Genomic DNA, 19,683 nt, shown 5'->3' on the forward strand with positions numbered 1-19,683 from the left:
TGCCCCCTGGTAGCTCCTAGCTCCTGGTGGTGTCCCAAGGGAGCAAGTAGAGAAGAGGAAGCTGACCACTGTTGCTGCCACTCTTTGGCCTGGCCTCAACCTGGAGAGCCTGTTACAGCCCAGCGGTGGTGGCAGTGGCAGTGGGCAGGTTCCCCTTCCCTACTTGCTCTGCTGGGACATCATGAGCTGCAGGTCAGCTGGAGTATATGGGAGGTGGTGATCTGCAAGGGCCAGAGGAATGGGGAGGAGCTCCAACTGGCAGGAAAGGTGCCCCAGAGGCAAGGGGGACAGTGGTGGGGGCAACTGCAGCCCAATCTGGGGTGGCAGGGAGGGAGAGGTGGGGGGCTCGATCTAGCCAGTGGCAGGCAGCAGGGGTCCAGACTGTGGTCAGGGAGCGGCTGGGGGACCCTGCTAGCCCCTGGTGGCCCAATCTGGGCCACAAGCCCTGCCCCTGAGAATAGGGTAGGAACAGAACCAGCTTGAGTCCTAGCCACGTCCCTGTTCACCTCCCTTTAAGGCAGTGGTCTCCAACCTTTTTAAGTAGATCACCTTTGGCATTTAAAAGCAACCCAAGATCTACTGTGTGCTTTTCCCTCCCCCCTCCCGCCCAGCAGGTGAGTCTGTGGGGAGGGAAGGGGGGCAGACTGAGGCAAAGGGAGAAAAAATTATTTGGGGGCTCACCTCCCCAGCAGGTAAGTGCCACCTGGCTGGGGCCCCACTCAACTTACCCTTCTCTTGCCTCTGCAGCACTGTCCACCACCTCAGTCTAGCCCCCACCCCTTCCCTCCCCCACAGACTGACCTGCTGGGCTGGGGCATATGTGTGAATGCACATGGGCACTCAGCCCTCCACCCCAGGCTTGGATCAACTCCAAGAGGCTCCAAGATCTACTGGTGGATTGAGATCCACTGGTTGATAACCACTGCTCTGAGGCAAGTCAGAGCAGTGACGGTTACAGGGGGCGTGTCTACATGAGCCATCCACTGCACAGTTGTTCTGCGCAGTCATTTAGGACTTGCATAACCAAGTCCTAAATGACTTCATGTAACCGGCATTACTGCACAGTAGTGTCCCGGCACGGTTGCCTAGTGACGCTTACTGTGCAGTAACTCATTACTACTGTGCAGCAGCATCACGTCACAGTTCATGCCTGGCATCAGTAAGCATCTCATGTAGATGTGGCCAGGGGGTATTAACCCTTTTGTGTGACTGCTCAAAGCACATGCTAATTCGAACACCAGTTAAATAACACATGCTAAGTGTAATGTGTAAAAAGGCCCTAAAGCAAGCTAAGTTAATGTTAATGTTACATTTAATGTTACATTTCACATTCAAGAACTCACTAGTTTTGTTTTGTTCTTACAAAAAAAAAATGTTTTCTGAAAAGATGGCATCTTTTGATTACATTTTTGGCTACAAAAGCCAATCCTGTTTTCATTCCAGGAAGCTCCCAGCTGTCTGTGTCTTTGGGTCAAAGGTCCATCTGAGCCTTGCAGCCCATTGGTATGGGCTGGATAAAGCAGGCCAGTTTCCATATCCAATAGCACACAAAGAAGTGATGTAACTAGCCCCCTTCAGCCCTTTCAGCCTAAAGGGGCAGCTAGCTCTTTTGAGCTGGGTCATCCTTCAGCACAAGCTGAGAGTGAGGCTTCAAACTCCTGGTTTCTGGGGCTATAACAGGAGAGCTTAATCACTCTATCACTACATCTCACACCTGCATCAGATAGTCAAGCAATTTAACAAAATAGGCCTTGATGTCACACTGCATGCATCTACACTAACCTTATTCACCCACAATGAGCCAAAGCAATAGCAATGATGGGTGCAAGTTTTAGTGCAAACAATATGGGCCTAGCCACTGATATTTCTACCACCATATCATCTAGAATTGCCCTGTACTGGATGTCTGTATGACTCAGTGACGATCCCACCTGCAGTGAGGTCTACATTTTCAGTGCCACTGATGAGAATACACTAGTGGTAACAACTCTGTGAAATCTCAGGTAAAAAGACAGTCGAATGCAGATGCAGCCACTAAGTCTTGGTTTTCCAGTAGTGGGACTCAATGGCTGGATTTTATTTTTACCCCTCATATCCCGAAGTGACACCTATATAGTTGTGTAACTGCACTTTTGGCTCTTCAGCAAAGCTTGTGCCTGCTAGAAGTCAGACAGGATAACAACTGTTTTAGTAAATCACCTAGTGGTCAGGGCATTTGGCCATGGAGTGGGAGGCCAGGATTGTACTCCTCTCCCCGCCGCCCCCCGCAAAAGTTTGTACCTCTATCTTTGGATACCCAGCAAACTGCTCTAACCGTCAGATCATGGGCCAGATATTATCCAGCCCTCTCTAGGCAGGCAAGACTGGGAAATATGTGAGGCCAGGATGAAAAGAACAGGAGGAGGGTGTGTGGCTCAATGAAATGGCTACTGCCCTGGTTAGGAAAAGGACCTGGGTTCTAGCTTGGATTCCTCCTCCCAGTAGCGCAGAAACCTTCCTAATGTTGTCTGTCCAATGAATATTACACACAAGGTGAAGTGAGCCAGCCTCAAGGGGAGAGTTGGAGTGGGGTCTGGGCAATGCCTGGCCCACAACCTGGTAGTTAGAGCAGTTTGCTGGGAAGCAGGAGATGTGCTTTAACCACTAGGTGCATGATGGGCCAATTGGATCTAGCTCCGTGTCCCAGCTTTGTGCTTATCAGGACAGAGTGACACTGAATTCTGACTGCGAAGTACTGTGCCCACAGCCTAAGGTATCAAGTAAGGCAGACTCTCAGCTAGACCCTGATCCAAAGCCCATGGACAGTAGGAGGAACTGCTTGCATTGAATTCCATAACCGTCCAAAGAACCTTGTCTGCTTATGTCCTTAGACCAACATGGCTACAACCTATAACCCTCATAACCTTTGATTGGCTTCTGGGGTCTGTTTTGGCCAGACTCTGCTTGCTCAAGTGTAAGAGCAGAGCATTGCATATGTCTGAAGAGGAGTCTCACTCTGGAGGAGGCATTTCCACTTGCAACACCGTACTCTGGATAACTCAAGACTACACTCCTACCTAGACGGAAATATAAAACCTACTTCCCCATGACAGGATTTTTGGAATGAGTAACTTTGGAAATGTGATGCATTTCTGAATGAGTTACATGTGCCCTACTTGGGGATTTTTAGAATTGTTCAAAGCAAAGTTCCAATAAACTGAGAAATGGAGAGAAATTCTTTCTTCAGGTCTGTGCAGGAGCATAGTGCCTTAAAGTACTGGTTGATTCATCCTGGCTCTTCATGTGTGTGTTGATGAAACAGAATGGTGCTCTGTGAAATCTGCCATTTCACCCCATGAAAATTGGCACCTTTTGCCATGAAAATAAAACCCACAAGGTTCTGACCAGGCCTCCCGCCTGGTTAAACTATGCACACAGATGTGCGCATTCTCCCCCCTCTGCTCTGCTGTGCTGGTTTTTGGCAAGAAACCTCAACAGCTGCACATCTGCAGAAGGGAAAACCTTTCAGTAAAGGATATAGAGGGGGATCGTATCCTCTCCCTCTCCATCCCCCACAGCAAGCTCAGGATTTGTTTCTCTCTAAATGGCACCCTGATGGGGTGATTTAACCATTCACATGTGCATGTCTGTGGTTGCAAAATGCCAGCGCCATTACTGCATCTCACCTGAAATGCTTGTGGTAATGTGACTTGTCAGCCAGATCTTGGCAGAGAGTCTCACGGAGTGGAAAGAGGAATGCAACATTCACATGCGGCAATGACGCGCACATGCCCATATCTCCTGCTTCAACTGAAGAATATGCTTGAGTTTTTTTCTGGAAAGTATTACTGTAAGTGAGTGCTTAACTGACAAAGAATATCTTGCATTCAAAAGCTTGTCTAACTTTATCCCAGTTACATAGTTGGTCCAATAAAAGATATCACCCTAAGATATCTTTGCCTCTTGCATAACTTTAAATACTAACTTAAGTCCTGTTGGCTTCAATAGGGGTTAGGCCTGCTTTTACAGGTCAGTATGCACTTTTTCCCCCAATAGGAACTGTTTACTGAATTGGGAGCCCTAGTGCTTTGTGGAAGGAACAAACCTAAGTCACACAAAGGCTCCAGTTCGCTGATGTATTAGTGCCACAGAGCTGAATCATTCACTCCTAAAAAGATGCCCTATGCATGGCACTAACTGTATTCCCAGGCAAAAAAATCCACACATTTTAGTAGGCAGTCACTAGTTAAAAAGAAAATTCAGTTTCACCAGGTAGTGAACAACCCTCTTTTGCAAATGAGCCCTGCTGAGGTACCTCCTACTGGGGACCCAGAAATCACCAGGACTTTTTGAAAACACAGGTATTGTGTGTCAAACCTTGTCAGGGGGTCTTCAGCTTTCACTGGTTTGCTGGATAGGTGGCTGCAAAGGCTACAGAGCCGTACATAAAGGTAGGAATGGGACAGTTCCCAATGGAGGCGCCCCAAATCACCGGCTGCTCTTCAAACTTGATGCCACTTGGACCAGATTTTCAGGTGTGCTCCGAGCCAAATTTCTGACTGTTCGATGCCCAACTTGGGGGCCAATTCTCCGAAGAGCACATCCCTCCTACAAGGGTGGCTAAAAAAAGGCGCCTCTTCCAAAGAGCTCCACTCTCCATGTACTGAGCTCTCGTGAAAACCCAGTCTCAGGTGTGGACCTGTAGATCTGCCTGAGGGAGGGTGAGGCCTCTTTCCTCCTCTTTCTTCACACTCCACCTACATCAAATTTCTTGTTCTCTGCTTGCTTTGGCTGCATCTACACCAATAAAACTGGGATCTATAACTCCTCCCCAGGCCAGCTCAACCCAGGGTAGCAATGGTGAAGTTATAGCAGAGGTAAGGCTCTGCAGAGATTTTACCTAATGCCATTGTAATGCCTGACACTGGTCTACACTACAGCCTCCACTACTGCTACCACCAACTGTGCTGCTCCAGTGGTAATTTATGGCTCACACTCTAGCCGCTGTAGACAAGGCTCCAACAGCCCAATTTACAATGCCTTCTCCCCTCATTGTGGCTTTTATTTTGGTTTTCCATGACCTGTTTCTACAACGGCAGCAGCCCACCCTGAATCTTCCACATGCCGAGAGGGGGGATATTGCTGACAGCGCATCTGAAGCCACTGCTGCGTGAAGCGGCCCACTGGAGCGCTTAGGCCCATCTGTTACAGTTTGCTCTCTGCGTGGGTTACTGTTTTTGTTTTCGCTCCCTCTAGCTCCTCTGCCTGCAGGCCTCCCTCTATCCCTGCCCCCCCTTCCCAACTCGCTCAGCTCATGGAGGAGAGTTCCCATCACAGCTGGCTCAGAGCCAACGTGTGCATGGGCAAAGGCAGCAGCCAGGAAAAGCCATCTTCTGTTCCCTTTCATCTCATAAACATTGTTGCTTCCCAGCTCATGAGAATAGTACAGAGCAAGATCTTCCACAACCATTGGGAGGGCCTGAATATCCGGGTGAGCTAACCCCTTCAGACTCTGCTGAGCGCTGCTGCCAACCCACTGTGCCACTCCTCCCCTGCTCTGCCCAGTCCCTCATCCAAAAATGCTCTCCTTTGTATGCTCACAGACCTTTGCATCCTCCGTACCATAGAGAGAATCACAACAGGCACATGTACCACTGCTGTAAAGTGCCATATTTAGTGGACGGTTGCAACAACTCAGGACAGCCTGATTCCCATTAACACTGAGGCCAATCATTTATAGTCAGACCCCTTTATAATATCAAGCACTAAATCATTAATCCTATACCTGAACACCCTTAGTCAACATAAAAGCAAACTTTAATCAATGAAACCACTGTAACTGTCTGCTCAGTTTAGTCCTACTATTGAAACGGGACGGCTCTAGTCTAGTATGCTATCCCTAACCTGGGAGGTCATGAGCTCTCTGTTGTCATCATCATCATTATTTTAAATAAGAATAATTTAAAATGTTAAAATGCAGATGTCTCATTCAAAACGATAGTGTTCATTTATTCATTAAAAATCCCAGCACCAGACATGCAGTTGGCATTCACTCAGTTATTATTGTGGAAAATATCAGAAAGGATGACATGGAGGATATCAAAATCATCCACCCTAAAAAGATCCCCATGGCATTCCAAGTATCTTACATGTGTAATTTCTTGTTTCTTTCCCTTTGGACAAACCCGGGGTCTCACGTTTGAGCAACAGCAGGGGAAAGAAACACGTCTCACTGTTGCATATACTTCAGATTGGTGAAATCCTGGGGACAGTCCAGAACACCGTTGTTCTAGACGGCATACCGGGGTTCTCACAGGAAAGCAGTTTCTGTTAGCAAGAAATAAGGAAACTGGGCTAGGACCATCCATGACACAAAAATGATTCTTCTAATACTATTTCAGGCATAGTACAGTCAGGGTCTTAAATACACTGCCCTTGTATGAAATACCTGATTAGGTGGAACAGCAGTATTGCAATCTCCCTGTGTAGCTCATGAAATTATCCTGGTGGCAGGCTCTTTCAGATTTTCAGCCAGTTAAGTACTAACATCCTCCCATCTAGCTGGGATCTAGCCACACACCCACTGAGCATGAGAAGAACAGAGTAGTTGTAACTGTGACAGAAAGTTATGACCCATTCATTGAAAAATAAAAACTATTAAAAACAAAAGACCAACATACCAACATTTACATGGGTCAGAATTTTCTAACATAGGTGCCTAGATAAAAAAAAAAAAAAGAGACCAGTGTTTCCAGAGACATTGATCGCCTTTTGCCCCACTGAAGCCAATATTTAGATAGTATGGCCACAAGCAATATAGAAAAACCACGGATTCATTAACATAGCGCACAAACAGCTTGTGACTAGAGACTAGAATGAAACCAAGCCCACTTGCATTCATGAGAACTTGTCAAATTATCAGATGTGACCAGCACATCTATGTCCCTACTTCAGTCCTGTTTCACCTCCAACAATCACTGATAGAGCAGTTTAGTGACTCAAAGCAGAGAAAATCCCACAAGGAAAACATGGAGCCTTTAGATTTTTACTAGGGGGGAAAAAAACCCACTCCTCCCCTAATCCTAGCACAGCAATGTCCACTGAGTATCTCTGCATGGTCAGTAATATTTGACCTTGAACAATATCAGAGTCATGTCATGACAGGCTCCAAGGGTAGGAAGGAATTTCCAGCCCCGGAGAGTCAGTCCTTGGTCTCCCCCAAAAAGGTTTTCAGTGTGTAAAAAACAGTCAAATGAGTTAACGAAAAGCTTATTCCAGCTATAGATTTTTCTTTCAAGCCTCCTCCAGCTCTTGGGACACTGCCAAAGACTTAACAGCCACCAGTACTTAAGTCCTTTCAATAAGAAGTACTGTCCTGAAGAGCTGATAGCAGTGCCAAGCTCTGACTGTGGATGAAGCCTTCACATTAACCTGTTCCAACAACATAGCACAAAGAAACCTCCCAGCTAGGTATTTGCCAAATAGTAAAGGTTTCACAAAGGGAAAAGTAAGTGAGAAGCCAGTGCCATCCACTGTGTCTGCTTACTTAGACCTTAAGTTCCTTGGAACAAGAAGCTTATGTGCAACACTGGACGTGTTATGAACACTTAATAGGGGACTGACTTACCCCTATCTTTTTGGAAGATTAGAAAGCATCCTATAACCCCTTTTTGTAGCAAGGGTATCTTCAAGCACTCTTAGTTGCATTGTCTGGGACACAAAGCTTAGCTTGGACAAGAAGTACCATGGGATCTGTAACACCCAGTACAGACAGGCAGAGGAGACCTGTTCTGAGAGCTGGGTTTTCACAACGACCAGTTAGTTCTGTGCTGCTTGTTGGTGAATGGAGTGGAGTGCGCATCCACAGTCAAATGCGAGACTTCAACCCATGATTTCTAGTACATAAGCAAATGCTACCAGCTGGGCTATAAATCTGCAGATTGCTTTTACATCTCAGGTCACTCCTGTGCTTTGTTTGCAGTGCTTTCCCTTCAGTTTCTCAAAGAGATGCCTATTGTCTTAAGAATCTTTTGATTTCACCTCATTTAAATACTTCTAGCTATTCAGAAACAAAATATGAATACTGACTTCCTACCTGATGTATCAGAGATTCACACAGATATTTTAAAATTCATTATTGCCAACTACCAGATTTGAAAACACAAATAATATGAAGACAGCTCAGGTTACAGTGACAGGCTGCCAATGTTTCCATTCTGAGCTCATCTCGTATTGGTTTGACTTAGAGATACTCATTTCCTGGGGTTCAGAAATGCAGCCCACAAGCTTTATTAGAAAGCTGTCAGAAGCATGGAGCTCACTGCATGGTAATCAGCCACAAAGCACTCATAAAGGAGCCGCAAGGTTCAATGCAATTGGATGAGAAGTTACCACTGAGAGGATGGCCAACAGCTAAAGTAATAACTTGTACACTTCCAAGTTTCCCCCTTGCTGGAGGGATAAGGATGTTCCCTCTTTCTCTCTTTACCCTCAGAGCCACTGTCCACACAGCTTGTGGTTTCTCGGGACCACACTAACAACCCTGCTTCAATGGCATGAGTGGCTGCAGTGCCAGAAATTACTCCGTCTTATCCAGAGTCAAGTACAGTCTCTGTAGGACCCGCCAACCTGACCAGAGACTAAACTGTGCTCTCAAGAAATGCCATTCAAAACATTAACCACAACATTGCCACAGCTCTGGCAAAGTATGAACCACAATGTTAACCACAAAGCATTAACCACAGTGTTAAAGCATTAACCACAAAGCATTAACTACAATGTTAACCACAGCTCTGGTTAACGTTTCTGATTAGGAGGTAAAACAAGTCCATAGTCTGCTCCACTGAACTATAAGTACTGGTGGGAAGATGCAACTTCCAGGCTTTAGTCTGATATTGTAGTGATGAGCACAGTGCAAGATGTCCATATTCCATCTATATAGGTTCCTGTGCAGCATCCATCATTGTGAACCCAAGCACCTTGCGACTTGGCTTAGAAGAACCAAAGGCTGTGGACCTGAAAAGGCCAGGCCACCTCACAAATGTTATCCTCCAGCATACATTTCACAATTTGAGAATATCAGCAAGGGTAGAAATCAAATGCCAGGTCTACTGAGTCACATAATGTATTTAGCATTATCTCAAACGTCCTTCCCTTTTTGCTCTGTCAGCTCAGAAGCAATGAAGGGGCTCAATGAAGTCTTGCCACTTGCTTGAGTTGCTCTTCCCAAGCACTTGACCACAACTGCTTAGCTTGTATCTACAGAGCTTAGTATTCCAAGGTGGTCTACCATCCAAGTAGTAGCTAGGTCCAGGACTGCTTAGCCTTCACAATCAAACAAGACCAGGTCCATCCGATTTAGAAGGACAGCCTGACATCTCCAAATATACTAAGTTAAACAAGGGAGCTTCAAGCAATTCAGCAAACACATACCCAACCAAGCTAAAAGTTCTGGGTGGGATCCTGACACCATGGAAGTATACAGGAGTTTTGTCATTGACTTCAAATGGGTCAAGATTTCACCCAGAGTGTTTTGTTGTTTCTCAAAGTCATCATGTGGCTGGAGAAAGATGTGGCACTGAAAAAACTAGAAAAGGAAGTTCGCTGCTTAGAAGCAAAGCAACCTCCACCACTTTGCCCCACCCATTCTCCTCAGTCATGAAACAGGGCAACCTAGGAGTGAGAGATGTTGAATTACTTATATGTCCATGTCTATTTAAAGGCGCCCAATGAATGGTACACGCTGGTAGGCACATGTCCACTAGCAAATGGATTGATGCCAGCAACCTAATCCACAGAGACCGGTTTGCAAGTGGCATAGGTACATAGTGAAACAACAAGTGTTTTGAGACACTATGTACCTATGCCACTTGCAAACCGGTGACCTATGCATGACTGGTTTTCGAAGGCAATATGCCTTTTCGTAAGAAAGCAATGGATTAAAGAAAATGGCACAACTGTGGAGGGAATATGCTTAAAATATTGGGTTTTTTTTACCTCTGCTAAGTACACAAATATTCAACTAAAACCAAAATAATTATTTCTGAACAGACAAGAGGATCCCCTGCAGACTTGTGCGTTTCTATACCCCGGGATACACATAGCTGATTCTATCTAATATCTTGAGACTGACTGCTTTATCCCTTTAAATCATACCTTTATCTAAAGTCTCCAGCCACAAGAAGTCAAAAGCCCTTTTTGTCTCCTTTCTGTATAACAAAAGGCAGACATTAAGTAACTTTTCCTTACCTTAAGAACAAAAAAAGAAAATGCCCTTTTCCTCCCAAAGAGTTTGCTTTGACTTCAGACTGGGTCTTAAAGCAGCAGGGCAAATATCAGCCATTATTAAAACCCTCAGACCTGAAACTGTTTTTTTCCCCCTTCTAAATTTATTACTGCTTTTCCTCCCTATAATTTAGAGGGAAAAATGTGCCTGTCAGTTTTTCCACTTGGGAATCTGTTGCTGGAAATTTAAAGCATTATACAGCCTATGGACTACGTACAATGTCTCCATCCAAGACAGCCTGTTATTGAGCTGATCAAATCACACCGTTATTATTATTATTTACTCCTCCGTTCTCTGGGATGCCAGTGATGGTTTGTTATGATGGAGAGGCGAGCGCATGAAAGCTAGGTTTGCAGTGTGGGGGGAAGGAGAGTGGCTGTACACCACTTTCCCTTCCAACACCCTGCCCATTCCCAGAAGGGGAGATTTATTTTTTGCTTTGTTTTTTAAGTGGACTTTAAACATGAGTTAGGGAGTCGCTTTGCACCTTTCTGCTTCAAAAAATGCAACTGAGAACTCAGATTAAATATCTGGAAGATTTTGCTGCCTTTGAGACACCCGCAAGATAGGGCCCAACTCTCCTCTCATTTATGCCAATGAACCTGAAGGACTTCCCCGAAGTTCCTCTTGATTTACACCAACGTAAGTGACAGGAGAATCAAGTCCATGGACCCTTGTCATTCCCCCAAATTCCTCAGCGCCTCCACCCAGTCCCTGCAGCTGTGGTGTGTAAAATCAGGAGGGCTGCTAGATAGCTGCACTTTCTAGTTCATTTAGTCTTGGCGGGGGTGGGGAATGGAGGGAACTTTAACCCTTTGTGTCTCAGGGCTGAAAATAATACTTGAAAACATGAATGCAAATCCTGCCCCAGATCATTTGGGGGATAGCCTGCTAACCCTGCGGACGTGTGCGTATTGTTACTCTCCCTGCAATGATATAATGGCCCCATCTCTCTTGCCAGCCCCATCTGCTCCTTAAAACAAGAAATGGGAAGAGAGCTCTCCCTTGTGAGCCTGCTGGGTGACTCCAGGGACAAGGAGACAGAGCATGGGGACTGCTGCAGTGATGCTCAGCTTCTCTGCTGACTTTGCACAAGACCCCCGAGCCAGGGTCCAGGGCGAGGGCTGCAGCCCCTCCGGTGAGGATGGAGTGACGGCAGTATTTCCTCCCTTTTTAAAATGAAACTTCAGTCTCTTTTGTCCGTGCCAAACTGGGTAACATGCAGCTGTTTGGTTCTGGAATAAGCTGATCCAAAAGCCCCCATGCCCAATGTATTCCCAACACTCGCTGACAAACCAGAGCTGGTCGCCTTTATCTAACCATCCTCCCCTAGCCAGGGCCCTTCATCCCCTCTCCATGCACTCCCCAGCATGCGAGCGGGTCAGCTCTGCTGGCGCCCCATCCCTACCTTCCTGAGTGGCAGTGGCTGGCCTGCAGCTCCTTTACCTTTACGCCTCATTTTCGGCACCTCCTGACCCACGCCGGCAGCGGCAGCAGCATCTGGATGCATGGCTCCGTGACTCTCCCCCCTTTTGTTAGCAGAACGCCTTACAATCCACTTGGAAGGATTTTTCCTTTCTCTGGCAGTCCCCACCTCCCTGCTCCATGCAGATCAGTTTCCACTCCTAGACCATTGCACGGACACAACCAAAGCTGCTGCTTCTTGCTCTGCCTGGGCTTTGGCAGCGTTTCCGTCCCCCAGACTCTCCTGTTGCTTTTTCCCTCTCTCCTGACTTTGTGACTATCTCTTTGCACTCATGACGTTAGACACAGGAGGGGGAAGGGGTGGAATTTTCTTCCCACCCTTCCCTAGCCTGACCCATCCTGACTCCTTTCCAGTGAGCTAATCTGCAGCTGGCTGAAGAACAGGCCCCATTACCATGGAAACCCATGTCCCTGAATGCTTGACAGACTTGGGGAAACTACAGTAAACAGGACCTTCTGCTGGACTCTTTTCTCTTTCAGGGGTGAGTAGTGGGCTGAGTTAACTGTTTCAGCGCTTTTCAAGTACTTCTTTCACCTCTGTGAACTGGCCCCTAAGATCTCAACAGCTTTTCAAGCTCACCAAAAAGCAATCTCCTTGGCTGATGTGGAGGGTCACCCATATAAAATACATAATACTTGGCATGGAGTTGATGGAAATAAAGCAACTGACAAACAGAATGAATTTACAATTTACAAGCAGAACTGCGGGACACCCGACTTGTGGAGCTTGGGCAGGAACAGACCCAAAGACTCACAACAACTGGCACCGTGCAGCACAATTCTCCGACACCCTGCAGCCAGCTGTGTGTGGGGGGCACTGCCACATCACACAGCACTGCATTCAACTTTTATTTTTCTTTTAATAGGAAAAGGAACTTTCCAGAGGACGGATTTGGAGAGGAAGCGCTGGGAAGGTAGCTGTACTCTGTGGGAGCTGTGGTTCCCCCCCAAGCATTTTTTTTAGCTTTAATTTGATGGTTGTGATCACACTTCCCTTTTCCTCTGATCTTTTTCTGTTCTGCTAGTAAAATTACCCACCATTACCGTTGTCATTATCTCAGTTGCAAAAAAGTATGCTAAGTACTATCCAGATCAAATCAAAGGCCCTGGGTGAGTTGCTCAATCAACTCACAGAAGTGCCAATTTTAGTGATTGTATCATGACTCTCCTCGTACTTGTTCTGTTAAAGCCCCAACTCCCAGAGTCATGGTATTTCATGAGACTTGCCATTCTTTTATAGAAACAGCAATGTTTCTAGTCTTCACGGCTGCAGAGATACGCAACATGATGTAACCTAAATGTACTCTCAAAGTCTGCAGCCAGAAGGCAAAGTCACTGTTTATTATTATTTTGTTTAGATTTCATAGCTAGGGCCTGATTCATGCTTTTTGAACACCTGCAGTGGGCGATGCAATAATCTGGACATGAAAGGGCGAGGGAGACTAGCAAGGAGTATGAGAGCAGGAACAGACAATGCAGGGCAGTTGCATCAGTACCAGGGTGATGTGGTTACTCATGTTGGCATGGACACATTTTGATGGCTCCAAACCCCCTACCTTTCAACCAGATGCAACAAGCTGAGGGTGTTCTCTCGCTCACAGCTCTGTGGGAGCCGGGGAAATATAGAATGCAAGAAGTAAAACCATAATGTAGAGCTCTCCATCCCAAAAGTTTCCCTTAGTTTCCTTCACAACCAGATAGGCAGACTCATTCACAGGAATTGCATTCAGCCAATGTGCTGAAGCTAGTACGGAACAGGACAATTGTTCAGTACTACACAGCCACACACTACCAAGTATTTGAGACAGGAAGTAAAAGATCACCACCAAACTGCCAAACAGTAACGTGACTAGGGTGGGGTGAGTGGGGCACCAGCCCTGAGCGCTGAGTATGGGGCGGGGGGCACCAGAATCCCCCCCAGGAGTCTTTCCGATACAGCAGCCCTGCACCCAGCAGTGCATCTGGGGAGCAAGTTGAATGGTGCTCCCCCTCTGCTGGGGAGCTTAGCAGGTACAACTCTGTGCCTAGTAATATATCTGTGGAGAGGGGGAGTGAATGGGGCCCCAGGGATGGCTCCCAGGGGGCCCATGTCATAAGGCTACTATGCTGGACTCTCTTTCTCTACCGCTGCCACCCACCTGGAAGGCAGTGTTGGCTACAGCAGCATCAGCAGCAGCAGCTGTGTCCCCTGTGCAGAGATCTGGGGCAGTGAAATCTTCCCTTCCTCTCCCCTCACAATGTCTGGCTTACCACCTCCTTCCTGCACCCTGGGCGCTGCATGAGCTCACTACACTTCTGTTGCCAAAGCCCTTTTTCCACTTCGTTCAAAATTCCACCATGTTCAAAACACAGAAGTCCGACCTCAGAAATCCTTAGATCGTCTTAAAGTTCGTAAGAAACCAAATAAAATGTATCAATCAATCATAAGTTTTTTGTATTTGCCTTCTGGTTTCTGATGCTTCAGGCCATGCTTGGCTCGTGTTTTCAAGTCTTCTCCGCAACCATGAGAGCTGGAAGTTTCTTCTCTTTAAAGAAATGGAAGCTGAGATTCCCATGAAATGACATGACACCAGAAGCTGGGGCTTTAAGTACAGCACCAACTATTGCAAGCCTCCCAATTCACCAAAGAGCTGGGAACACTCCAGCCATTTGCTGCTGCATGACAGAATTTATTCATCCAGTTCAGCAATAGATGAAGAGCAGTGGGAGAGGAAACCAAGGGAGAAAGTTAGTTGCCTGGGGTCACACAGCAGGTCAGTGGCAGAATCGGGAATTAAATTCAGTTTCCCTGAATCCGTATCCAGTGCCTTAGTGACTGGACCACAGTGCCTTGATCATTACCTTTGCCCACTTTGTAGAGGACACCATCATTAAGAAATTTGCCAGCCTAAAGCTATTGCCAGTTCAGAGGCATGGGCCCCTTTGGCTCTTTCCAAGTGCTAGTGCCCCTGCAAAGGGCAAACTTTGGGAGAGTCAGAGTGTGGAGAAAAGGTGCCTGGAACACTTTTCCAGATGAGGAATAGTGAGGACTGAGGTCGTTCCCAGTTGGTGCCTGTCCATTAACATGCCCCAGGTACCCTAGCACATTTTGGCTCCCAGAGAGGGCCAGTGCTGCAGCTGACCAGCCAGTGATAGGAGCTTACTGCAAACCCATTGGTCATGAAGGCTTCAAGGCTGCAGAATGATTCAGGTGGATGCATCTGAACACCTTCAGCGAGCCCTGGTGAAGTCAGTGAGATTCTGGTCTGATTGTGTGGATCATTTGGAGGAAAAGAGCCAAAAGCAATTACAGGGGAAAGTCAGGAAGGAGGGGGATAAATGTTCCTTAAGCTGACAGGGCAAGTGGAGAGCATTTGGCAGGGAATCACTTCACTGACTACAGCTATATGATGGCTGCCATTTTGTCTGACACAGCCCAGGCTGAACTCGGGACTGACAGAGCTAAATGTGCCAGCTACTGCAGCTTGAGCTCCACAGTCCCAGCTCCCCAGCTGGACCTATAACAGACTGCTACCCTCTGTGGAGCAGGCATGGAGAGAGCCCTGCAAAACATATTCAACTGAAGATTACAAGTACACTGAAAAGAGTCTCCCACCTGGAGAGGCAAGTTATTGCACTGCCAGATTCATCTTGGGCAATGCATGTTCAGTTGTTTCAGTTCAGAGAATATCTTTATCTCACTCATTAAGCAAATAAGCAACAGTACGTGAATCCTTATCATACAACAAAGCAAACAGTTAGCCAGCTGGTTTGAGGGCAAGGAAAGGACTCCGAGCTGCCACCTGGAGAAAGAAGCCTTCCCACAGAGCAAGAGAATTGAGCCTTGTACCATGCCTGGAAGAGCAACCAAGGCGTTGTTAGGCCGTCGGAGAAAAGAAAGGGAAACTTGCCAATAAGGCCTTTGCACCTGCCATTGAGACTTGGATGTCAGCTCAAGCGTCCCAACAGACTTCACACCAAGTTGCTGATTCCTGCTATTTTAGCATGAGTCATGATAGTTGGCATTGTCTTTGAAGGCCCCAACTGCTGGAGTCAGGCCATTACCAGAGAATCTCAGCTCTCACTTAGAGGGGCCCAGTTGACCTAAAGACTCCAGTGGTTTGCCTCTTTATAGATGAAAAACTCCAAGCTCCCAACCAAGTCATAAAGAATGGGGAAGAGTGGAGTTGGGGTTAAAGAGCTGGACTCAGGAGGTCCAGACTCAGTTCCTAGCTCTAAAAAAGGCCTGTCAGGCCCCTCAATTCTCTGTGCCTCAAGTCCCCATCCATAACATGAAAACGATAATCTTAGTCCCTGTTCATTTACATCCTAAGCTACTTATCCATGTTCAGGAGTCAGGGATTCCAATATGAGCTCAGACTTTGGAGCACTACTGTGATGAAAGAGTTGTATTTCACCAAGACCATCTGCACATAACCACTCTGCTGCTGGAATACAGTGGCATTCTATAAAGTGAATAACAAGATCCATGAAATGTACTTTATGGAGCCACAGACTTGGTATTTGAATGCAACACAGCAGCAGGCACTCTCTGGAAGTATGATGGATACTATAGGAATGATGCACACACAGTATCTTGTGCACACGTTCAAAACTTTGGGCTACTAATAACTGGACCTCTCAGGCACAAGAAGAGGAGATGATTCACCTTCCAATTTCAAATTGTGCTTTGTCTAAACTATAATTACTCATGTCTGATTGATTAGATCAGGGGTTGTCACGTACCCCCTGGGGAACTTGAGAAGACCCTAGGGGGCACACGTGGGCAGGCAGGAATGGAGTGCTGCCATGCACCATCCTGTGCTGCCATGCAGGCACCACCCACCTGGCTGGATGTGGGGGGCAGGGGAAGCTCACATGCCGCGGCTGCCACCACTCCACATTCAGCCATGAGCCTCCTCCCCGCCTTCCTCTCCCACTCTGAGTCTGGCTGCCGTGGGTACACTGATCCAAAAAGGTTGAAAACCCTTGGATTAGATTGATTTTTCCCATTCTATACAGTGAGAGTCCAGTTACGTGAACTGGAAGGAAATGATCCCTCTTCTATTACTCCAACTCCTATTTTGTTAAGTTAAAAAAAATGCCATATTTTTCTTATTCTTGCTATTCCTAAATGTAAGGAAGTTGCACATAAATATCCTGAAGCACATATAAACTCTCTCCCACAGCAAAAATAACTTTCTCCAGTTTAAGATGCAATGGATTTTATAAAGAATTGCAATACAGAGTTCTCCCTCTCATTTTCTTCCCCATTATAAATATGATTCTTTTTACAGTGCAGTTGAATGTGATCCTCAGTCTGAGGATCTTAATCCACATTATGAATTTAGAAATTTCTGGGCACATCTACATATGCACAGTAGCCTATTTTACTGTGCATTAAAGCATCACATCAAAAACTGTGCTAATATGCTAACGCACAGTAAAAATAGGCTACTGCTCATTAAGCATCACTAAAAAAGTGTGCACTTTTGCTGCTGTGCAGTAGGGCAGCCTAATGCACATTTATTTAATACCTCACGTTAGATGTACTAAATGTAATGCGCATTAGGGAACGTGCATTACTGAACATATAGACATGCCCTCTGTCCTGCAAACTTTAGGAGTTCAAGGAGCTACTCATACATGTAAAGTTGGTCACTGTTGTTTCCCTTGCTCTTAGCATAGTGATTCTCCACCAGGTTGGTGCAGCACTCTGGGGTGCCTTGAGATTCTTTCAAGGGTGCGGTGGGGGTGCCACACAATGTTAGCACTATTAGGGTGAAAACATGTTTCACTAAATTAACCCAGATATTTCAAATAGGAAGCCAGAGTGTTAAAACTGGTCTGCCCTGTTGTGGGCTTTCCTAGGTCTTTGCAACAGAAAAACTGCCCTATTATTTTATTATTTTATTTTTCCACAGTGAAAAAAAGGCAAAACTAAGAGCTGGCATTTTTATGGGGCACCTTTAGTTTAACAGAGGGTGCCTTGAGTCCAATGCGGTTGAGAACCACTGTCTTAGCACAATAGGAACTACCTGAAGAAACCACATAGGGCTAGTCAGTCCCAAATAACCACAGTTAGTAAATGTACCCAAACACATTGGACTTGCCTATGGCTGGATCTAGAATTTTGTGAAAGGGGGTGCAGGTGGTGAGGTGCATCATCACCTATACTACAACACATTTTTATCCATTTAAAAGAAACTAGAGACTTTACTAATATGCTAGGGGCCTGGGGCTATATTATTCAGTTTAAGATCCAAGTAAAACACAAATATAACAGTATGGGAATGGGCATTAATTAGCTATATCATATATAATAAAAACAAAACAAACTGGGCACAAATCATCCAAATATGTTTCATTAGTCCTGGAGTCATTAGAATTATACGCACATCTCTTTCAGAGTCATAAAAAAAAATCCAGCATCTTCACAAGTGCAGCCAGTGCTTCACTGAAGTAATTTCCAGGCCTGAGATAAATGTTTGTAGCTAGAGTTAAAAGCAGTCTGCAGGGCTGTGAAATAGGAGCTATGTGACCAGGAGCAGCTATGGGACAGCAGAACTGCAGAACATAGGCTAGCTTGATTAGTAGAACTATTACAAATATAAGAATTGTCATTTAATGGTCAGATCATAGGTCCTTCTTGCCCAGTTTTGTATGTCGCACAGGGGCAGAGAGTGGATGCTGAAAGGGAGAGTGAACTGGTATGGCCAGGGTTTCTTCCCCTCCCTACTGTTCCTCTACCACTTGCAGCCTCCAGTATTTAAGGTCTAGGACAGCGGTTCCCAAACTGTGGGTCATGACCCCAAATGGGGTTGCAACATAAGCAGATGAAGCCATGGGAGTGGAAAATTGGGAGTGAGGGGCCATGCTGAGGAAGTGGGGCCATGCTGAGGAAACAGGGCCATCAATGGTGTCACGCTGAGGAAAACCTTGGGAAGCACTGGTCGAGGAAGTTCTGAGGCAGAGGCTGTACTGCTGACTCCCGTGCTCAGTAGCTTTCCTCCAGAAATATTTCCAATCCCTTTCATGAATCTGGCTCAACTGTCAGCGTCTGCAACACCTGGCAGTCCAGCACTTTAGATAATCGATCCCTATGGAATTTCTCTCCCTTGGAAACCCTTCTTCTGTTCCCCCTTAGACAGGCCTGGCCTCTCCAGTCTCTCCTTGTGCAGGAGCCTCTCCATAGCGCTTGTCCTCCCCGCTGCCCTCTCTGGACCAACTCTAAACTGGGCCAGAAGCACCTGTGGAAAGGAGAGTTGAGAGGAGTGAGGTGGGTAAGCACGAGCTGTCATGGCCAGGCAGGGCAGGAGAGGACTGGGGCGCCAGCGCGGCTGTACACCCAGTCCATTGGCTGCTACTGAGCCCTGAAGCACAGTTGGGGCCAGGGGAAGCCCCGGGTGGCTGCGGACACATGGGCAGGCGCTGTCAATCGCTGGCAAAGCTTAGCCAGCATTGTCAGGTCTTAAATATGAAATTATTGTATTGGAAGCTCAAAATGATCAGATTTGCTGAAAAACGACTGTACCCTGAAATAATATACAAATAAGTATGCAAATAAGTCTTTTTCTTATTTATTTTTTATTGCTGACTGTAACTCTCAGTGAGTGAGTGAGAAGGGGTCAACGAAGCTGAAGCATCTCTCTATTTGAAGGAAGCCGTTGTAAGGACAGGGTGGCAGCAGGCCCAGGAGTCAGTGAAGACTCCTTGAGCAAGGCTTGGGTTTTGCACAAGCTGCATCAACGAGCTGCCTCCAAAACGGGCCTTCGTTTTGTGGGTACCCGCGTTGTGCATTTTGAACACTTCCACGGTTATGGGACACTCCTGTTTTTGAAAGGCACTTTGAGCGCGTGTGCTACTAGGGATCGTACGTTGCGCGGGGGTGGAACTGATAGTACACCGACGGTCATTACCGTACGGCGGGCAACACCGGGCACAGCCGCCACCTA

At 46.5% G+C, this 19,683-nt stretch overlaps 2 protein-coding genes across 3 annotated transcripts in view; both read right to left on the reverse strand.

Moving 5' to 3' along the window:
* Positions 1–11,986, reverse strand: part of DENND2A (DENN domain containing 2A) — a 74,425-nt gene extending 62,439 nt beyond the window's left edge. Inside the window, exon 1 of one of the 2 annotated variants that reach the window (XM_014517925.2) lies at positions 11,711–11,986. The gene's annotated coding sequence lies outside the window, so the exon portion shown is untranslated. Of the gene's footprint in view, positions 1–11,672 lie in introns of both variants that reach the window. The other variant, XM_014517924.2, reaches the window with a different exon arrangement.
* Positions 6,171–19,683, reverse strand: part of LOC102379178 (trichohyalin-like) — a 56,586-nt gene continuing 43,073 nt past the window's right edge. Inside the window, exon 13 of the mRNA XM_025198902.1 lies at positions 6,171–6,306. The gene's annotated coding sequence lies outside the window, so the exon portion shown is untranslated. The remainder of the gene's footprint in view (positions 6,307–19,683) is intronic.

This window comes from Alligator sinensis, unplaced genomic scaffold (assembly GCF_000455745.1).
Source record: "Alligator sinensis unplaced genomic scaffold, ASM45574v1 scaffold74_2, whole genome shotgun sequence".
NCBI classification, from domain to species: domain Eukaryota; kingdom Metazoa; phylum Chordata; order Crocodylia; family Alligatoridae; genus Alligator; species Alligator sinensis.